Source organism: Anolis carolinensis, chromosome 4 (assembly GCF_035594765.1).
Source record: "Anolis carolinensis isolate JA03-04 chromosome 4, rAnoCar3.1.pri, whole genome shotgun sequence".
In the NCBI taxonomy this organism is placed as follows: domain Eukaryota; kingdom Metazoa; phylum Chordata; class Lepidosauria; order Squamata; family Dactyloidae; genus Anolis; species Anolis carolinensis.
Window position 1 is genome coordinate 15,420,334 of NC_085844.1, and position 18,521 is coordinate 15,438,854.

The 18,521-nt window shown below is 42.7% G+C and overlaps 1 long non-coding RNA gene across 2 annotated transcripts in view; it reads right to left on the reverse strand.

Annotated features, from left to right (window-relative positions):
- Positions 1 to 18,521, reverse strand: part of LOC134298787 (uncharacterized) — a 192,483-nt gene that overhangs the window by 128,147 nt on the left and 45,815 nt on the right. For both annotated transcript variants that reach the window (XR_010005869.1, XR_010005868.1), the window contains exon 2: positions 14,088 to 14,388. This is a non-coding gene — a long non-coding RNA (uncharacterized LOC134298787). The remainder of the gene's footprint in view (positions 1 to 14,087; positions 14,389 to 18,521) is intronic.

Genomic DNA, 18,521 nt, shown 5'->3' on the forward strand with positions numbered 1-18,521 from the left:
GAAAAAAACTTTACAGGATTTTACCATTCAAACTGGTAATCAGTTAGAACATAACTGTGGTTGGAAAAAATATTATTGTTGCCCTTATTGTTAGCAGTCTCATATCACAACATAGCTGTCCCCGTGGTTCAAAGTCATAGCAGAAGAGGAGCTTGCACAAATAGCCATGAAATGTCATTTGTTTTGTCTGCTGCACTACGCATTTCTTAAACAGTGGAAGCTAAATATTTATGGATATTTCCTACAGAGTACTGTTTGTCTAATTTCCTTTCTCCCAGCCGGTAGCAGCGCTCAGTAGGAAAAGAGGCCTGAAATGACAAGTGATTACAGCTCCCAGCAGGGGATTCAGGAGCGATGCCTCCAATCGTTCCATCCAGATTCTTCTGCTCCAACACTATCGCGTGTGACTTTGTGTGTTCTTCTCCGTATTGCTTAGCGGCTAGGGAATTTATTAGCCCTTGTTTACTCTGCAAATCGGTGTCTCAAGTACAGGGACAATGAGAAAGAGTGGGGAGATAAATATCCAAGAACAGATGTGTCTCAAGACATTTTCCAATGCATTTTGCCATTGCACTCCCTGCACAACCCAAAAGCCTCTTCTGCAGAAAGAGAGGTACCAAATTTTGCAACTGTAAGACACCGAAGTAGAGGCAAACACCTAAAGCAATGGTCCCGGCGTTTTGGTATTCTAAGTGTTTTAAACCAATATATGAACAGCGATTTACAGAATGAACATGGCGTGATCTGCAACTATTTCCTCTCCCAGTATCCCCATGAACTTTGCGCTCATGGAATCTTAGCACTTTTCTACACTATAATATTTAATGCATAGTGCTTCCCCAAATGGAAAATCTCAGAATACCGAAGTATTGATTCATATCAGCTGAAGTGGCATCAAACTCCATGAAGTCTACAACGTAGATGCACCCTTAACCTGTGTCAAGGCTTACTCCATTCCTGCCTCTTTGACTTTGGTTGTCATAACTTATGATGGATGTTGGAATTGATGTGACTTTAATAGTGTTTTATTTCTTGTTTCAACAATATTGTACCCTGCCTTGAACCACAGGGAGTGGTGAGACATAAATGGATGATGAGGGTGATGATGATGATTTGCAACTGTACTTTTCCTGAGCATCAGTGAACTCTCTAGACTATCTTTATAGGAAACCAGGTTTTGCTATTATTGCCTGACTCTTTGCTGCCCGATACCTTTTGGGTACAGGACAGGGAGAGATCGTTCATAAAGTTCTGATGGTTATCCCTTCTCATGAGGCTCTTCTGAGGCTGGAGAAGGGAGGAAAAAACATTGCATGTCCTTCCCTTCTGCTTATGCAAACCCCAAAAGTAAACCAACCATTACCCCTTCTCTCCATTCTAAAACAAAATAAGAAGTAGATTTTCCCCACTAAGGAATGATGATGCGGGACGGTAACATTTTCCTTTCTAGCAGAGGTATCATGTCATTAAAAAAAATCATTAGTGACATAACAAATGGGTGCAAAACCAGAAGAACTGGACAGTTTTGAAAGATTTAATGAATCCCTTTCAAGTGACTATCCTAGAGAAGCATGAAGGTATGTGTGTGCGTATGACTCAGAAAGAGAAAGCACGGGTGTGGTAAAATTAATATTCTGGCAGTTTTCAGAGCTTTCATCTTTTTCCCTTAAGAAAATGTAAACAAGGTAAGGAAAGAACATCCTATTTTGAGTTGGCATGTCCTGAAATATTCACAAGTAATATCTTTGAATTTATTTGATTAGAACCTTAAGGCACACCAATAATGCTATCCTACATTCACTACCTGGGGGTTAAGCGCTACTGAATACAAATGACCTGCCTTCTTTGCAAACAAATCCATGATAGATAACTTCAAGATGCACTTTATTGATCTTTTGGGTTATTAAACATTTCAATCCAACTTCTGAATCAACATTTCCCAGATAAGCCACATCACTGGAAAGGAACAGTGGTGTGGAAGTATGGGAAGTTGCCACCAATTTGTTCCCACCAAAACAATAGCTACTTGACCAAGACAGATCTCTGGAGCAAGATAATACAGCATAACCCTACCAGATCAGACTCAGTCTAGCAGCCTCCTCACTACAATGACCAAACCAGATGTGTTTGGAAAAGCCATAAATACCACAGGAAAGCAACTATCTCTTTCTCTCGTTGCTTCCAAGCAACTGGCAATTGGTAGCAATAACCAGTAGCCACTTGCAATAAAATGATGCACAATGAATGCTTTTGTTCAGAAGTAAAGAAAGCCATCTGAACCTTCTTCCAAGATATTCTACTCCACACAGAAACAGCCCAATTGGGTTTCCATTGTTTTGTTTTTTTGCTAACAGGCACTCTTCACACTATATCCAGTCTACAGAATTGACAGCCTTCACTGGACTGCTCTGCCCTTTCTCCCAGCTTAGGACTTATTTGAACTTCCTCATATTTGAGGATTCCCACAGGCCTGTCCACACCTTTCCCGGTATCCTTCTTAGGATCAATTTGCTCTCAGCTTTCAAGATGTTATCTGTCATGAATGATCACAGTCTCCTTTGAAAGCCATCTGGGCTGGGAATGATCGTCACATCTTCTGGTAATGAAGCCCACAAAATAATTACATGCTGAGAGAAGGAGCTTTATTTCCGTCTCCCTTGAATCCACTGCCAATTAACTTCCCTAGAAGACCTGAGTTCATCTGACCTTGAGGGAGGAGGGAGGAATGCTTTTCAATGTAATTCTGTCTTTCTAGGAAACTATTAACACAGGTGTGGTGATGGCACAGCAGCCATAGCAAAGGTCTATCCTTCCTTTCAGACAAGGTGTGTTTTTTGCACATCACACCAGTGAAATCTGCAGGCAAGAGACAGATGGAAAAGGCAGGACCACGTGTCCATCAGCTCCAGGTCTACAAACCTTCTTGGTGGTGGAACCCAACATATGAAATTGCAGCTCTAACAAATACTGTGATTATGAATGAATCAATCAACACCGGGGCAAGGTAACATAAACACAGACATATAGAGCAAACTCTCATTCATCACACCTGATGAATGAGAGATCTTCCAAAGGCCTTGCTATCAACAGGTTTTGCAAGTCCAAGTCTGTGGCCTCATTGATTCAATCAATTCACCTAAAATGTGAAGTCATAGGAAGGAGGGAGCAAGCTTGTTTTCTGCTGCCCTGCAGACTAGGACACGGAACAATGGCTTCAAACTACAGGAAAGGAGATTCCACCTGAACATCAGGAAGAACTTCCTCACAGTGAGAGCTGTTTGGCAGTGGAACTCTCTTCCCCGGACTGTGGTGGAGGCTCCTTCCTTGGAGGCTTTTAAGCAGAGGCTGGATGGCCATCTGTCGGGGGTGCTTTGAATGCGATTTCCTGCTTCTTAGCAGGGGGTTGGACTGGATGGCCCATGAGGTCTCTTCCAACTCTACTATTCTATGATTCTATGATTCTATGAATGTGGCCTCCCCTTTCCTACTGCCTTTATCCTGAATTCTGCATTAAAGCAACTGAAAGAAAGAAACAGCACCTCATCTATACACATGTAAACATTGCAACATGTCGATTTCATTTTGTCATGTTTATTTCATACATTCTGCAGGTATCCAATGGGAAAATAGGAGAAAGGTTCTCTCTCCCATTTAAAAATCTCACTAGGGTCCAATTCAGGCTTCCTAAGATCTCTCCAGGAATTGCTCATACACTCCATCCTTTCTCTGCAAACGTAGGAAGAAGGAAACCGCCTTCATTACACACACACACTCAAAGGAAGAAGTTGAGCTTTTCCATTCCCTCTGTCTTGTGTTCACTTCCTCTGGGGATCTATGCAATTTTCAAACTTTTTCATAGAATTCAGGAGATGGACTGACAAGTACTTATGCAAAGAGAGATTCCTATGAATTTTCAAAGAGCCATACAAACTGCCTGGTTGCTCTCTTCTGGTCATCCTTCAAAGCAATATTCACTGAGTTGGAGTTGGAATGAGAGTGAAGAGCTAGAGCAGTGATTCCCAAAGTGGGTGCTACCGCCTCCTGGTGGGTGCTGCAGCGATCCAGGGGGGCGGTGATGGCACCTATTAGGACAATGATGGGCAACCTTTTGCACTTGGCATGTCAAAATTCATCAAAAAACCTAGCATGACTTGGGTAGTGTGTCACTTTGAGAAAAAAACCATATTTTCACAATATATAGTTTAAATAACAAAAATATATAATTGTAATATATAACTGTATTTAATAAATCAAAAACTATTTACTACCATTATTTCCATGTACAACAATCTATGGTACCTCTTGCAATTTCCACCCTGATTTCTCTCTATTGTAGTTTCAATGTAGTCATGAATAATGAATAATATAATAATAATATAATAGTAATAATGTAATAATATACTACAATAAAAATAGAATAATAATAGAATATTATGTGTGTGTGTGTGTGTGTGTGTGTGTGTAATGTGCATAATTCCCATGGAGTAAACAACAAAACCACTGGACCAAATCACACCAAATTTGGCCGCAAAAGACATTAGTCATCCAATCAATCTGCATGCGGCAGCGTGTCAGCAAAAATGGCTAGACGTGTCAGTGCTGACACATGTGTCATAGGTTGGCCATCACTGTATTAGGACATGGAGGCGGGGCCAGGGGAGGGGCGGGGCCTCTTCCCAAGTGCCGGAGACAGGGCTGAGCACCTGTTAGGACACAGAGTGGGCATGGCTTTTTCCCAAGAGCCCAAGACAGGGCTGAGAATCTATACCTCTCCTGAAGCGCTTGTTGGGACACAGAGGGCGGAGCTAGGGAAGGGGGCAGGGCCTCCTTCCAAGAGCGCGAGACAGGGCTGAGCCTCTGTATACCTCCCCTGAGGTGCTTATTAGAACATGGGGGCGGGGTATAGAGGTTCAGCCCCATCAGGCACTTGGGAAGAGGCTCCGCCCCCTCCTCTAGCCACGCCCCCTGTGTCCTGGCAGGCGCCGCAGGACAAGGATAGAAGCTCAGCCCTGCCTCAGAGCCCATCCCAGTCCTGGCCGCCCATTTGTGGTCCCACCCACCTCCGCCTCCCAGCCCTGCATCTTGGACTAGGGGAGAGGCTCAGCCCCACCCTCTTGAGGAGCCACGCCCACCCCTCTAAGCCATGCCCCCCTTTCCAGGGGGTGCTGAGTAATATTTTTTCTGGAAAGGGGGTTGTAGGCCAAATAAGTTTGGGAACCACTGAGCTAGAGTGTTTGCATACAAGTAAACACTGAAGCCATATAGATCTACAAAGAACACTGCCTGCCTAGGACTTAGATCAGGACCTCACTAAAATTACTATTGGCTCTACCTAAATCAACATTTTTCTCCTGCTCTGAAATCCCTAGGAATTCATAGAAAGTACACTAAATTGTAGCAATCATCCTTTTAGGGTACATCTACACTGTAGAATGAATGCAGTTTGATACTACTTTTCTACAAGGTCTTTAGACTTCTCTGCCAATGACTGCTCATGCCTCACCAAACTACAGTTCCTATAACTTCATAGCTTTGAGCCATGGCAGTTAAAGAGGTGTCAAACTGCATTAATTCTACAGTATAGACTCACCTTCTCTTCTATCTAAAGCTCAGATACACTGCTCCTAAACACAGAAGCTCAGTGCCATTTCATACTGAAGACACTTGCAACAGGCAGGGAGGGAGGGAGATAAAAAGGTGAATCCCAGCAGCATTTATGGAGCTGTCAGTCTCCATGAAGCTATTCCTCAACATATAAAATACCAATTTCTCAGCTTTGTTCCCGCCTGGTTCTTTAAAAATTGATGTTGTCTCTGTGCAATTTGGAATTTGTTTTGTCTAGCCCTTCCATTATGTGTGCTCAGGCACCCACACATTCATGAGCAGGGTATATATATGTACACACACCGAGACCCACACTAGCATTTTACAGGAAAGTCAAATGACACCGCGAGAAAAGATGAAAGAGAATGCTAAACCACATCGGATGCTGGGAATAATGACAGGCGCTTTCATCAGTAAAACCAAGATTGCCCAAGACGCACAGCGCCTCTGATCTTATGCACAGCAAAAGCCATTTATTACAGGGATGCTTCATATTTTTCCCCCCACATACTATAATCTGACCTACGCAGAAACGGCAGAAGCCAACACAGAATTACACAGAAACAGCCAGAGCCAGCTCTTTCAAAATGCTCCTCCATCCCTCTAGGGATAAGTGGGTGGATTTTTTAAGGAAATTCTTTTTCCCGGAAACGTATCTTTGGCCTACATATCCATGAAGGAATAAAAACCCCAAACACATAATTGAGCACCATGACCATCCGCCTGAAGACTGCTGAGTAATAGAAGCGAAGGAGATGAAGGGCCAGCGCCCCGGCCTCAACCTCTGGGGAGGGCAAGCCACTGTCTGGATGCAAGCGCTGCCAAGAGGCAGACTGAACCAGAAGTGTGAGTGCGCAGCCCAAAGCGCAATTAAACCCCAGGAAACCGCAGCTGACCTCTTCCCAGCACGGCCCACCCATTTTAACTCTAGTGCAACCAGTATTCCTGTTGACATACCACAAGCATGTTCATGCAAGTCAGCAAAAGGCCCGTGTTGCTTCCATGTAGGCCGGCATTAAAGGAGAGTGGACAGAAGACCAACATGAGGCTCTCAGATGATTCAACAGCCATCCTACCTATGTTATTCCTGATAGTGGGTGCATCTACACCGTAGAATTAACGCAATTTGGCATGACTTTACCTGCAATGAATGAATGCTATGGAATACTAAGAGCTGTAGTTTTACAAGGTCTTTAGCCTTCTCTGTCAACGAGTAGGCTAAAGACCTTCCACCATAGAATCAGAGACCTTGTGGGCCATCCAGTCCAAGCCCCCGCCAAGCTGCAAGAAAACTGCATTCAAAGGATCCCCGACAGATGACCATCCAGCCTCTGCTTAAAAGCCTCCAAAGAAGGAGCCTCCACCACAATCCAGGGCAGAAAGTTCCAATGCTGAACAAATCTCACAGTTAGGAAGTTCTTCCTCATGTTCAGGTGGAATCTCTTTTCCTACAGTTCCATAGTACAGTGTCATGGGAGTTAAAACGGTGCCATACTGCACTGATTTTAAAGTACAGATCAGGCGTGGGCAAACTTTGATCCTCTATGTTTTGGACTTCAACTCCCACAATTCCTAGGCTGTTAGGAATTGTGGGAGTTGCAGTCCATAACACCTAGAGGGCCCAAGTTTGCCCATGCCTGATATAGATTCACTCTATGGAACAATAGCTTGTCATTTGGATTCCTCTAGGTTTCTGCTGTCTGCAGATGGGCCTGTGACTCACCTGTTAAGTAGTGGTGATTCCATAAAGTTCATATGATTTTCTTAGGCAAGGAATACTAAAAGTGGTTTGCTGTTGTTGCGTTTCTCTTAAAATATATCTACAACACTTGCTATTCCTTGGTGTTCTCTCATCCTTAGCTGATCCTATTAGTTTCCAAGATCAGACAAAACCTGGTGTCTACAAAGAATGTCTGGTGTCTTCAAGATTGGTTGAAATGCTGTATTTCCAGTATAAATTCAAGGCGTTGTCTGATATGGAGCAGTTATAGCCTCCCTAGGATTTAAATGCTCACTATCATCACATTGATGATAGAGAGATACGCGGGGATAAGTCACGGGTTGGAAATAAGTGACCTACAAATTGCATACAACTCAATCCATGTAATTCAGGATTCAAACTGCAAAAAAGAAGATATTCTACTTAAACATTACGAACAACATCCTGATAGTAAGAGTTGCTCCACAGTGGAATATGCTGCCTAGGAGTGTGGTGGGGTCTCCTTCTCTGGAGGTTTTTAAGCAGAGGTTGGGTGGTCATCTGTTGGGCTTGCTTTGATTATGTGTTCCTGTATGGCAGCAGATTGGACTGGATGACCCTTGTGGTCTCTTCCAACTCTATGCCAATATAGAAGCTTCAGCCAGAGCATCCCCAGCTTTTTTTTTTTTTTAAAACATCCAAGAGACCCCCACCATCTCTTTAGGCAATTGGTTCCATTTCTGAACCACTCACAGCCAAGATGTTCCTTGTGACGTCCAATTGAAATCTACCTTCCTACAACTGGAGACCACTAGACCTAGTTCTACCATCTGAAACAGCAAGGAGCAATAGCCTCTCCTTAAGGATGCCATAAGTTAAAATAACTTGAAGACACAGAACAATCTTCTGGTAGTCTCCCATTCATGTTTTTACCAGGGCTGACACTGCTTACCTTCCAAGATCAGACAAGATACCTTTAGTGGTATGCTGTACTGCCTGGTACCTTTAAAGCATAGATGTCAAACTCAAGGACCGCAGGCTGAATCTCGCCCTCCATAACATTTTATGTGGCCCTCCAGATGCTGGACTGCAACTATTATTCATCATTAGACATCATGATTAGAACTGATGGGAGTTGTGATACAGTAACATCTGGAAGGCTGCAGTTTGTTCTGCTTAGTCAGGAAGAGTGGGGTTTGGATTGAGATACACGGCTTGTGGATATGATGTCTGATGTGAAAATGTCCTTTAACCTTTCCCCAGCCTCAGATCCACAAGTGCATTTCCCATCATTCCCAGTGTGCATGGTGGATAATTATCATAAGTGATGGGAGTTGTAGTTCAATAACATCTGGGGACCTATAAACAGCACTGACCACTATGATTCTGCATCCATGGATTCAACAGCCCTTTCAAGGACACCATAAGGTTGATGAGGTTCTCAATGAAAATGAGTCTGACACCCCTGCTTTAAAAGCTCATTCCTTTCAGTGTCTGAAACCCCAATAGTACAAGAATGCTGGCGGAAGGAGCCACGCTAGCCTTCCTAAGGAAGGCTTTGCTATGGTTTGGAAAAGCCACCAAGAAGATCCTCTCCTTGCTCCCACCAAATGAATCAGAAAAGACGGTGGGACAAAAAGATGGGCCTCGTCTGAAAATTGTACAGCTCTAATGGGCTCATAAAAGGAATCAAAATAACATGTAGATTTTGAATGTCTCAAAATCTGGCCTTGGGTCCAATGACAACAATGGCTCAAATTCAAGTACCCAACATGGATCTGTGCAAACATAAACTTGGTATAATAATAGGAACATTGGCTATGATGAGTTTAAACAGGCCCAGCACATGATGAAGTCTGTTACAAATTTATTTATGTATTTATTTGCAAATTCTTGGAGTTTAATTATTCAGCAAGAGTCATCCCTCCCATAGATATAATAAGTGTATAGAACTGAAATCTACCAGTAGATACAGCAGAAGTCACAGTTGCAATGCAGAACCACAGTATCCCAGGGCACTGGATCTATTTGCTATTACTTTTCAAGATATTATTTCCCCTGACTGTCTATAACCCCATCTGAAAGCCATTTAAGCTGGGAACGATCCCCACATCTTGCGGCAATGAGGCCCACAAATTGATGGCATGCTGCTTGAAGTAGTTTTATATTGTTGTCTCCCCCAGATCTGCTGCCAATTACCTTCACTAGGAGACTGCTTAGTTGTATCACCATGGGTATAAATAGGAACAGAAGACAGTTTTCCATCGACTTCTGCATTTCTAGGAAGTTTTACATAGATATGGTGCTCTAGAAGCAGGGCAATGGGGCATTTTTGCTTAGAAACAAGGTGTGTTAGCCTGACAATCACGACAAGGGACAGCAAGAAGTAGGTCCACGTGTTGAAAACAGCCCCATACTGAGAGCATCCTTTTTATGTTGTCGAAGGCTTTCATGGCTGGAATCAGTGGGTTGCTATGAGTTTTCTGGGCTGTGTGGCCATGTTCCAGAAGTATTCTCTCCTGACGTTTTGCCCACATCTATGACAGGCATCCTCAGAAGTTGTGAGGTATATTGGAAACTAGGCAAGCAGGGTTAATATATCTGTGGAAGATCCAGGGTGGGAGAAAGAACTCTTGTCTGTTGGAGGCAAGTGTGAATGTTGCAATTAATCACCTTGATTAGCATTGAAAAGCCTTGTAGTTTCAAGGCCTGGCTGATTATTGCCGGGGGGGGATCCTTTGTTGGGAGGTGTTAGCTGGCCCTGATTGTTTCTTGTCTGGAATGCCCCTGTTGTTCAGAGTATTCTTCTTTATTTACTATTCTGATTTTAGAATATTTTAATACTGGTAGCCAGACTTTGTTCATTTTCATGGTTTCCTCCTTTCTGTTGAAATTGTCCACATGCTTGTGGATTTCAATGGCTTCTCTGCATAGTCTGACATAGTGCTAGTTATAGTGGTCCAGTATTTCTGTGTTCTCAAATAATATGCTGTGTCCAGGTTGGTTCACCAAGTCCTCTGCTATGGCTAACTTCTCTGGTTGAGATAGTCGGCAGTGCTTTTCATGTTCCTTGATTCATTTTTTGGGCGCTGCATTTGGTGGTCCCTGTGTAGACTTGTCCACAGCTGGCTGCCACAGATGTGGGTAAAAGGTCAGGAGAAAATGCTTCTGGAACATGGCCATACAGCCCGGAAAACTCACAACAACCCAGCATCCTTTTTGGTGATGGCATTAAGTTATAGAACTCTCCCACTAATGGAGACTCAGGAGGGGTCCTTACGCTCTTGTGTTTGAGGCAATATGCAAAAACCTGTATCCAAAAGAAGATTTTTACTTGGAATAGCCCTTTTTGTTGTATAGCCCTTTTTTGTTTTTCTGTATCCGTCAGCTGCTGTTCAAAACAGCCAAGGGAACAGCTCATGATGAGTCGGCAGGGGCAATGCCACATCAACAGTTAAAAATTCAACAGCTTCCACATCGAGAGGGCAAATTCCACAAGTTGTGGTCCAGGCCTTGGACAATGAGAGCATAAATTCCACAACAGAGGAAGTGATAAAGTTACAGTGATTTCTTTAAAAAATAAAAAAAGACTAAATTCCAACAGATGTACAGTTTCTACTAACCAAACAGGAATTTCCTTACCAGCTGTATAATAAGGGAGTCACAGGCAGCAGCAGACAACTGGAGGAATTCTTTTCTCAAACTTCCCCCCACTTTATCTGTGTGTGGGTAGGGTATGTACGCATATATACATATTCAATATGTTCCTGACTTACCCAGAGGGCAAAAGGGAATCAAAAGGAAAGGAGGAGAGGAGTCAAATCCACCCGCCTTCATTATAAGCATATGTAAGCTGTCACACATAAAAACAAAACGGAACTCACAAAAAAAGGAACAAAGGAATAAACATAAATACAGTGGGCAGTGTGTCTGCTTCTGTGTGTATATGTGCAAGGGAATGAAAGAATGAATGAATGAATGAATATATAATCAGCATAATAACCATTACATGTATAGTCAGTGCAGAGATCTGCGTTTTTGTTTCAGTGCAGTATGGACCTTCTAACAACAAAAACATATGGACTTGCTTTTATTTCATGAATTGCCTTTTGATGAATTGAATGAGTTAATCCACAATGAGTTGCTCTCCTTTTCACTGCTAGAAAAAAAATGTAAACTATTACTGTATTGATAAATGCTTCAAAGCAGAACCCAAGGCTTTTTGAGATGCTTGCAGTGGGATAGCTCTCCTGAACAGTGGCAATGGGAGTTGGGCATCCATATGTTTCACCATCCCTCCTTTCTTTTTATAAGAAAATTTTTCTTTCTTCTTCCTTGTCAAACAACACAACCACATGATCCACTTGAAAAGACAACAACGCTTGGTAAGGAAGAAGGCAGAAGGGAAAGAGGAAGAGTGCATTTCAGATGAAAAGGCTCAATCAAGGAAACAATTGGTCCTGAGTCTGAAAGACCTGAGCTGAGCTATTGAGATAGACAGACTTGGTGGTCTCTCATTCATTGTTTCAGTCAACTTAAGACAGCAATTAAAAGCAACAAAAACCCCACCGACTTCTATGAACTTATGTTGTCAAAGGCCTTCATGGCTGGACTTCAGCCATAGCAGAGCACTTGATGAACCAACCTGGACACAGCATATTATTTGAGAACACAGAAGTGCTTGACCACTCTAACAACCACCACGTCAGACGACACAGAAAAGCCATTGAACTCCACAAGCATGTGGACAATTTCAATAGAAAGGAGGAAACCATGAAAATGAACAAAACCTCCCTTGTCTAACTTCCAAGAGACCTCAACAACCTCTGAAAATGCCTGCCATAGATGTGGGTGAAACGTCACAAGAAAATGCTTCTGGAACAAGGCCACAGAGCCCGGAAAACTCACAGCAACCCAGTTCTATGAACTTATTCCCAAAAGAGAATGTGCAGACTTCCAACCTAAGGACAATTTAGAGGAGCTTTAACAAAACTTTTGATGTTCGTGTTTGGATGTGCTGGGTACGAACAGAATTCCACTTTCACTCCAGGCCAACAATCACTACAATAACATTTCCACAGTGTGCCAACATTCTTCCTCCCTTTGCTCTCAATCATACATCAGGGCCAGGTCACTGACCCATGAATGCATCCAGCTTCCTACATACACTCTTGCCATTATCCAGCCAGACATCTTCAAAAAAGATAACCAAGAAATCCAACTGGCCTCTTGTTTACCACAAGATGGTTTGGGCTTCATCGAGGGAAAGTCACGTCAGGTAGAGAACCGACAAGGAAAATATCTAAAACAAATGGTGAGCAAGGTGTTTCCATGTTCCACTCCTCTGAACATCTTTAAAACTCTCAATTTAAAAAGCAAACAAGGATACACACAAGTATTATAGGAAAACAGAGGAAACAAACAGTTTCTTTAAGTGCACCACAATGTCAATTTCTGTAGGGTCATATATAAAGATCTTATGCATGTTTCATCAAATGGCATAAACGGCATCACTTCCGGAAGGCAGATTTATTGCTTTTGCACATCAGCACTAAGGGACCGCTGTCAACATCTGAAAGACATGTATCATCCTTTGAAGATTTAGGGCAAAGGATATTATGTACATCTTTCCTGAGCCTATTACATTCTATCCCAATCCTGCATCTATATAAATATCCTTTATAACTGAGGCCTTAATATTCTATACTGCATCTGAAGAAGTGGGTTTATATCCATGAAAGCTCTTGCTAAAGTAGCAACCAGAAAGTTCTTAAAGCACTGCCACATTCCTTTTTCGCCCCCTACCTTCTTCCTTTTTAGGTAATGTGGTCGTATGCTTGTGAATCAGTACCTGACACTACTATATCCAAATTCTAAGAGTAGTTCCCTTTATGGCCACGATTCCTCAAATACAACTATGAGGACTGACCATAGAACACAGAACAAGTAGGGGGAGAAGCAACCAATGCTAGAAATGCCCCTTCTATTCAATGAAACTCTGTCATTAGCAGATCTCCTCCTCTTCCATTCTCAACTCAGCTCCTCACCATAGTCAATGGTGTAGTGGTTAATTTAAAATACAGTCACATATCACAATAACCAGAGGACAACAGTCACAGTTCAATCATCCATCTACTAGCGAAAGTTCGGACCTGATTTGTCATAGGACCAGTGTATTTGCTTTTTTAACAGTCTATGGTATCCACAGAACCCTTTCCCAGTACGTTTCAAATGAGTTTGATTAGGCTTCCTTCACAGTATAGCTTTCACAAGCATATACATAATCAAAATCCAAAGGCTAGCCCCAACTATAGCAGACCATAAAAACAATGGGCCATATTTCTAATGATTCCAATGATTCAAAGAGCATATGTGTGATTAAGAAATAGACCATCAGATATATAAACACACATGGCCAGCTCAGGATTCCCAACACATTTCTTTTTCCAACACTAGGGAGAAACAATGACTCAACCATCCAGTCCTAGCAGCCAAACTTCTTCATTCAATCACTGTGTAGACTTCAGCTAAACATGGAGGAAGAGCAAAGAAGTCTAAATATAGGGCAATAGATTATGAACCCCCTTCATCAAAAGTTGCAGGTATTTTGACCCTGAGAGCCCTGGTTCACTACACCATTTCCCCATGGTGTAAATCAAAAGGAAAGAAGCATATTTTTTCATGTACCATTCCAGTAATGGTCATTGGACATCTGATGTGCATATTGGTCCTAAGACAGAATGCCTTGTGAAGGAATCATTTTCCAAACTTACTCTGTACGTACCTGGGCAGCAACATGCTTGCATGACATAGAAGATTGGGCAGCCTTATATTCGAATGATTCGTGCTTTTGTTGTGTTTCCTTTTCCAAAAAAATATATTCCAGTGATAATAAGAGAATAATCCATCTTCAGTGCTACATGTGCACCAAATCGTGAAATGTACAAAAGAATGAATTCCTCCCCCTGAAGGCATTTAGTCTGCAGCTGACATTCTCAGGAGTCTTCTGAGTGTTTCAATAAATCCCACAACCTTGGAGATGTTGCTGCAACCCCCGGATTGGTTGGGAACTGAAGCCCAGAGACCTTGAAGAAAGAAACAAAACAAAAGGAGACATGGTTACATGGAGAAGACGGGAAGAGAAAAATCGTGGAGGGGAGGTGGAGGACCAAGGAGATAGAAAGGTTTTCATTTGAAAAACAACATCGATTTTCTCTTTTCTTTCAAATCAGTTGAAAAAGTATCAGGCCATTTTAAAATTATCTAGGTAGATATGGAGAAAGAAGGGAAAGGATGGATGCAACGCTCAAAAGGCGTTTAAGCAGCACAAGTTGCTTTCTTGTCTTTGCACGTACCAATAAATCCAAGACACCATTTAAAATTCCAGGTATATAGAGAAAAATCACACACATGTGCTACCCACTTGTCATAGGCAACAACTCTAGATTATGCCAATGTAGAGATAGTACTTACTGGTGCATATTTTGTTATCAGGAGAAATGTAAAGCTTTATCAATATCATTCGCATGGAATGGAGAGTTATGAATTGTTGCAATGATGTCACAAAAATAATTGCACAGTTCTGTGTGGGTTTTGAGCAAAAGAAATACACATAAAATCATATTTTCTGTGCCAAAATGTTTTCTTGATGCCATTTTCCTGTTTTAGTGTTCTGGACGTATTTTTTTCTACACAGAAAATACAGCCAGCCTTCCTTAACTACAGATACAATCTTAATGGATTCAGGGTTGTCGTATGTTTTCCAGGCTGTGTAGCCATGTTCCAGAAGTATTCCCTCCTGACGTTTCACCCACATCTATGGTAGGCATCCTCAGAGAATGTGAGGTACACAACCTCTGAGGATGCCTGCCACAGATGTGGGTGAAACGTCAGGAGGGAATACTTCTGGAACATGGCCATACAGCCCGGAAAACATACAACAACCCTGCGATCCCGGCCATGAAAGCCTTTGACAACACATTAATGGATTCAACCATCCATGGCTTTAACACCTATACACATAATGAAGGTGAAAATAAAAATATGTACCGTATGTATGTGCGGCTGGGGTGTCCACTTACACAGACAGACTCCCGCCTGCACAAAGAGCTATAGTTCCAAGTGTTGAGAAGCCTCCAAAGGCACTCCCCCCAGACATTGCAGGTTACAGAGAACACCATGAACATGTAGCCCAAACACTGCCAATGTCCTCCTCAAACAGTATGGCCCACCACCCAAGGAATGATTTCATTTGGGGACAATTTCATCCTAGATTTGACATGTTTCCTCCACCACATGCAGGCATCCCAGTGTCCCTTTCTTTCTCCATTGGTGTGGAATGTGCAGGCCCCTGCCCACTGCCTCTCCCATAACTCTTTCCTATTATTTTCTATGGCACACAGCAGACAAAGGAATTGATCAGCAAATGACCATACTAGAGAGGTTCGGAGAGAATTCACCATGACTTATAGGAGTTGTAGGGACTGGGATGTACAGTCACCTGCAATCTAGGAGCACTCTGAACCCCACCAACGATGGACCTGGAACTAACCTGGCACACAGAACCTACATGACTAACTAAAATACTGGAGGTCTTTGGATTTAAAGGAGTTAGGTTTAACCTACATCCTGAGTGCTATATGAGCCCAAACAATTATGGATCTGGACCAACTTGCATGCCCAATATGTCCAAATTTGAATACTGGTGGGTTTTGAGGGCAATTGGCCTGGACATTTTGGACTTTTGGGTACTGGGATGTATAGTTCACCTGCAATCAATGAACACTCTGAACTCCACCAAAGATGGAATTGGACCAAACTTGGCACACAGAGCCTGCATGACCAGCAAAAAAATCTGGAGGCTTTTTGGGAAATTCACCTTGATTTGGGGGTACTGTAGTTCACCCACATCCAGAGAGCACTGTGAACCAAAACACCAATGGATCTGGACCAAACTTGGCACACATACCTGATATGCCAAAATTTGATTACTGGAAGGTTTGGGGAAACTGACCTTCCTTTCTGGGAGTTGTAGTTCACCCACAACCAGGGAAACTGTGACCTCCATTGATGATGGATCCCCCTTGACTAATTCAGCCTACTGGAGAGATACGCAGGGACTGACTCACCGTAGTGGGAGTTGTAGTTTACCCTACAGCCAGATGCCACTGATGATGCATCCAAAGCAAACTTTCCCAACATAACAAACTTTAAGTACTCATGAAGTTTCTCGGGATTAACCTGGCATGATGTCAGTTGTAGTTAACCCACAAACTTATGCATTTTGTACAATTAAAAACTGACTTTTCAAATAACCCGGGCAACCAGAAAAAAACCCTTGATTTTGCCAATTTATATAAGTAACACGATTTTATGCTATTGTATATCATGAGAATCGAGCATCCGCAGATTTTGCATATCTATAGGGAATCTGGAAACAAAGCCTAGTGGATACCAAGGGCCCACTGTGCTATCTTCTATGTCGGCAAACCTATTTGCAAAGAAACCCCAACATCCATTTTGCACACAAAGCAAGTTCCAAACTGTGAAGATTCTCACCCATCTAGGGTTAACATCAAGGTTCCTGGTACTCAATAAGCCTGTTTTTAAAAGAAGTATTGCAAATATTTTCTAATATTATTTCTTCTTCCCTAGTTCTCAGATCTAAGCCAAAGCTATGTTACAATAGGGTAGTGTCACCAAACTGGTTATTGTGCAAATCAGAATCACGGTCTAAAGCAATCTTTCTTTGATCAGCAGGACTCTTTTTATAGCTGCTGACAATGGGAACTGTTATTAGCCCAGTGAGTATTAACAAAAATACACTCCTCGCCAGATCTTGCTTTTAACAAACGGCAGCTGAAAGAGTACAAGTCATTTCCTAATAGGGGATGAAATGTAGGATGAATGTGGCAAAGAAAAAAAAGAGGATCCCATAGTAAATACTGTTTATCTTTGGAGTCTGGCCAAGGAAAGGAGTGTCTGAGGCGGCTGTGTTTGTACAAGCAAGGCAGGGAGGGAAAGGGAAATGATTTATTTCACAGGATCCCAATGCTGTTGCCACTCTGCAATTTTTGCTTCGTGTACACATTTTCATGCGTCGCAATTAATCAAAATGCACCTGCAGCGTGCGAAAGAACCCGCCCGCTCTTTGTAAAAGGCCTCATTTGCATTTTCAGCACCTACACGGGTGCAGGCTCCTTACAAGCCCAGTATTAATTAACGTTGCACCTTTCAGACAGAGCAAGGTCACAAAGTTCTAAACTGAAATGTGTTGAAAAGGACTACTAGTAAGATCTCATCACATTCCCTGCTCAATGCAGGATGTAATTACAATATCCCTGACAGGTGGTCCACCAGCTACTGTTTAAATACCTCCAGTAAAGCATGGAGGTTGGGGACCAGATTCATTCCTAGCAATACCCAGAAAACCACAATGGCATGTTGAAGCATATCCAAGTGACTTCATATCAAGGTATGGTGATAATGGCACATTCTCAGAGACAATTTTCAGATGGAAAATTTCAGTATCTGCAGGGGATATGTTCATGGTTAAGTGAAACTGCAGGTGCAATCCAAAGCCACTGAATTCTTTAGCAATTTGTTTGGTACTCCTATTCAACTAAGGCAGTGTTTCTCAACCTGGGGTCAAGACCCCTGGGGGATCGCAAGGGGGGATGTCAGAGGGGTCGCCAAAGACCATCAGAAGACACATATTTCTGATGGTCTTAGGAACCCCTTTGGCAGAGAAGGCTGAAGATCTCTACGCCTGTCCTTCTCTTCCTTTTTGGAAACAAAAGGTGACTATTCCCATCAAAGACCTTCCTCCTGCTGTGATTGGCCAGCCTTCTCAGCTGGCCTCTCAGCCAAGGGGAGGGCTGTTTTGGAGACTCCAAGCGAGGAGAGGAGAGCAGGTGTGCTCAGCGCATGGCAGCATGGTACACATACGCAGGCGAGGAAGAGTGTGCAAGGTTGGAAGAAGGCTCGTGGCAGTGAGTCCCTGCAAGGCAGGGAGAAAGTGCCCACGTGATGTGGGACTGAGAGTGGCCCAGCAGCATCAGGAGGAGGAGAAGCAGCAGATCCCCAGCAGTATTCAAATTTGGTCGTATTGTGTATTTGTGCCAAATTTGGTCCAGTGGATGAAAATACATCTTGCATATCAGATATTTATATTACGATTCATAACAGTAATCTAATCCACAATCAAATAGCTCAAACC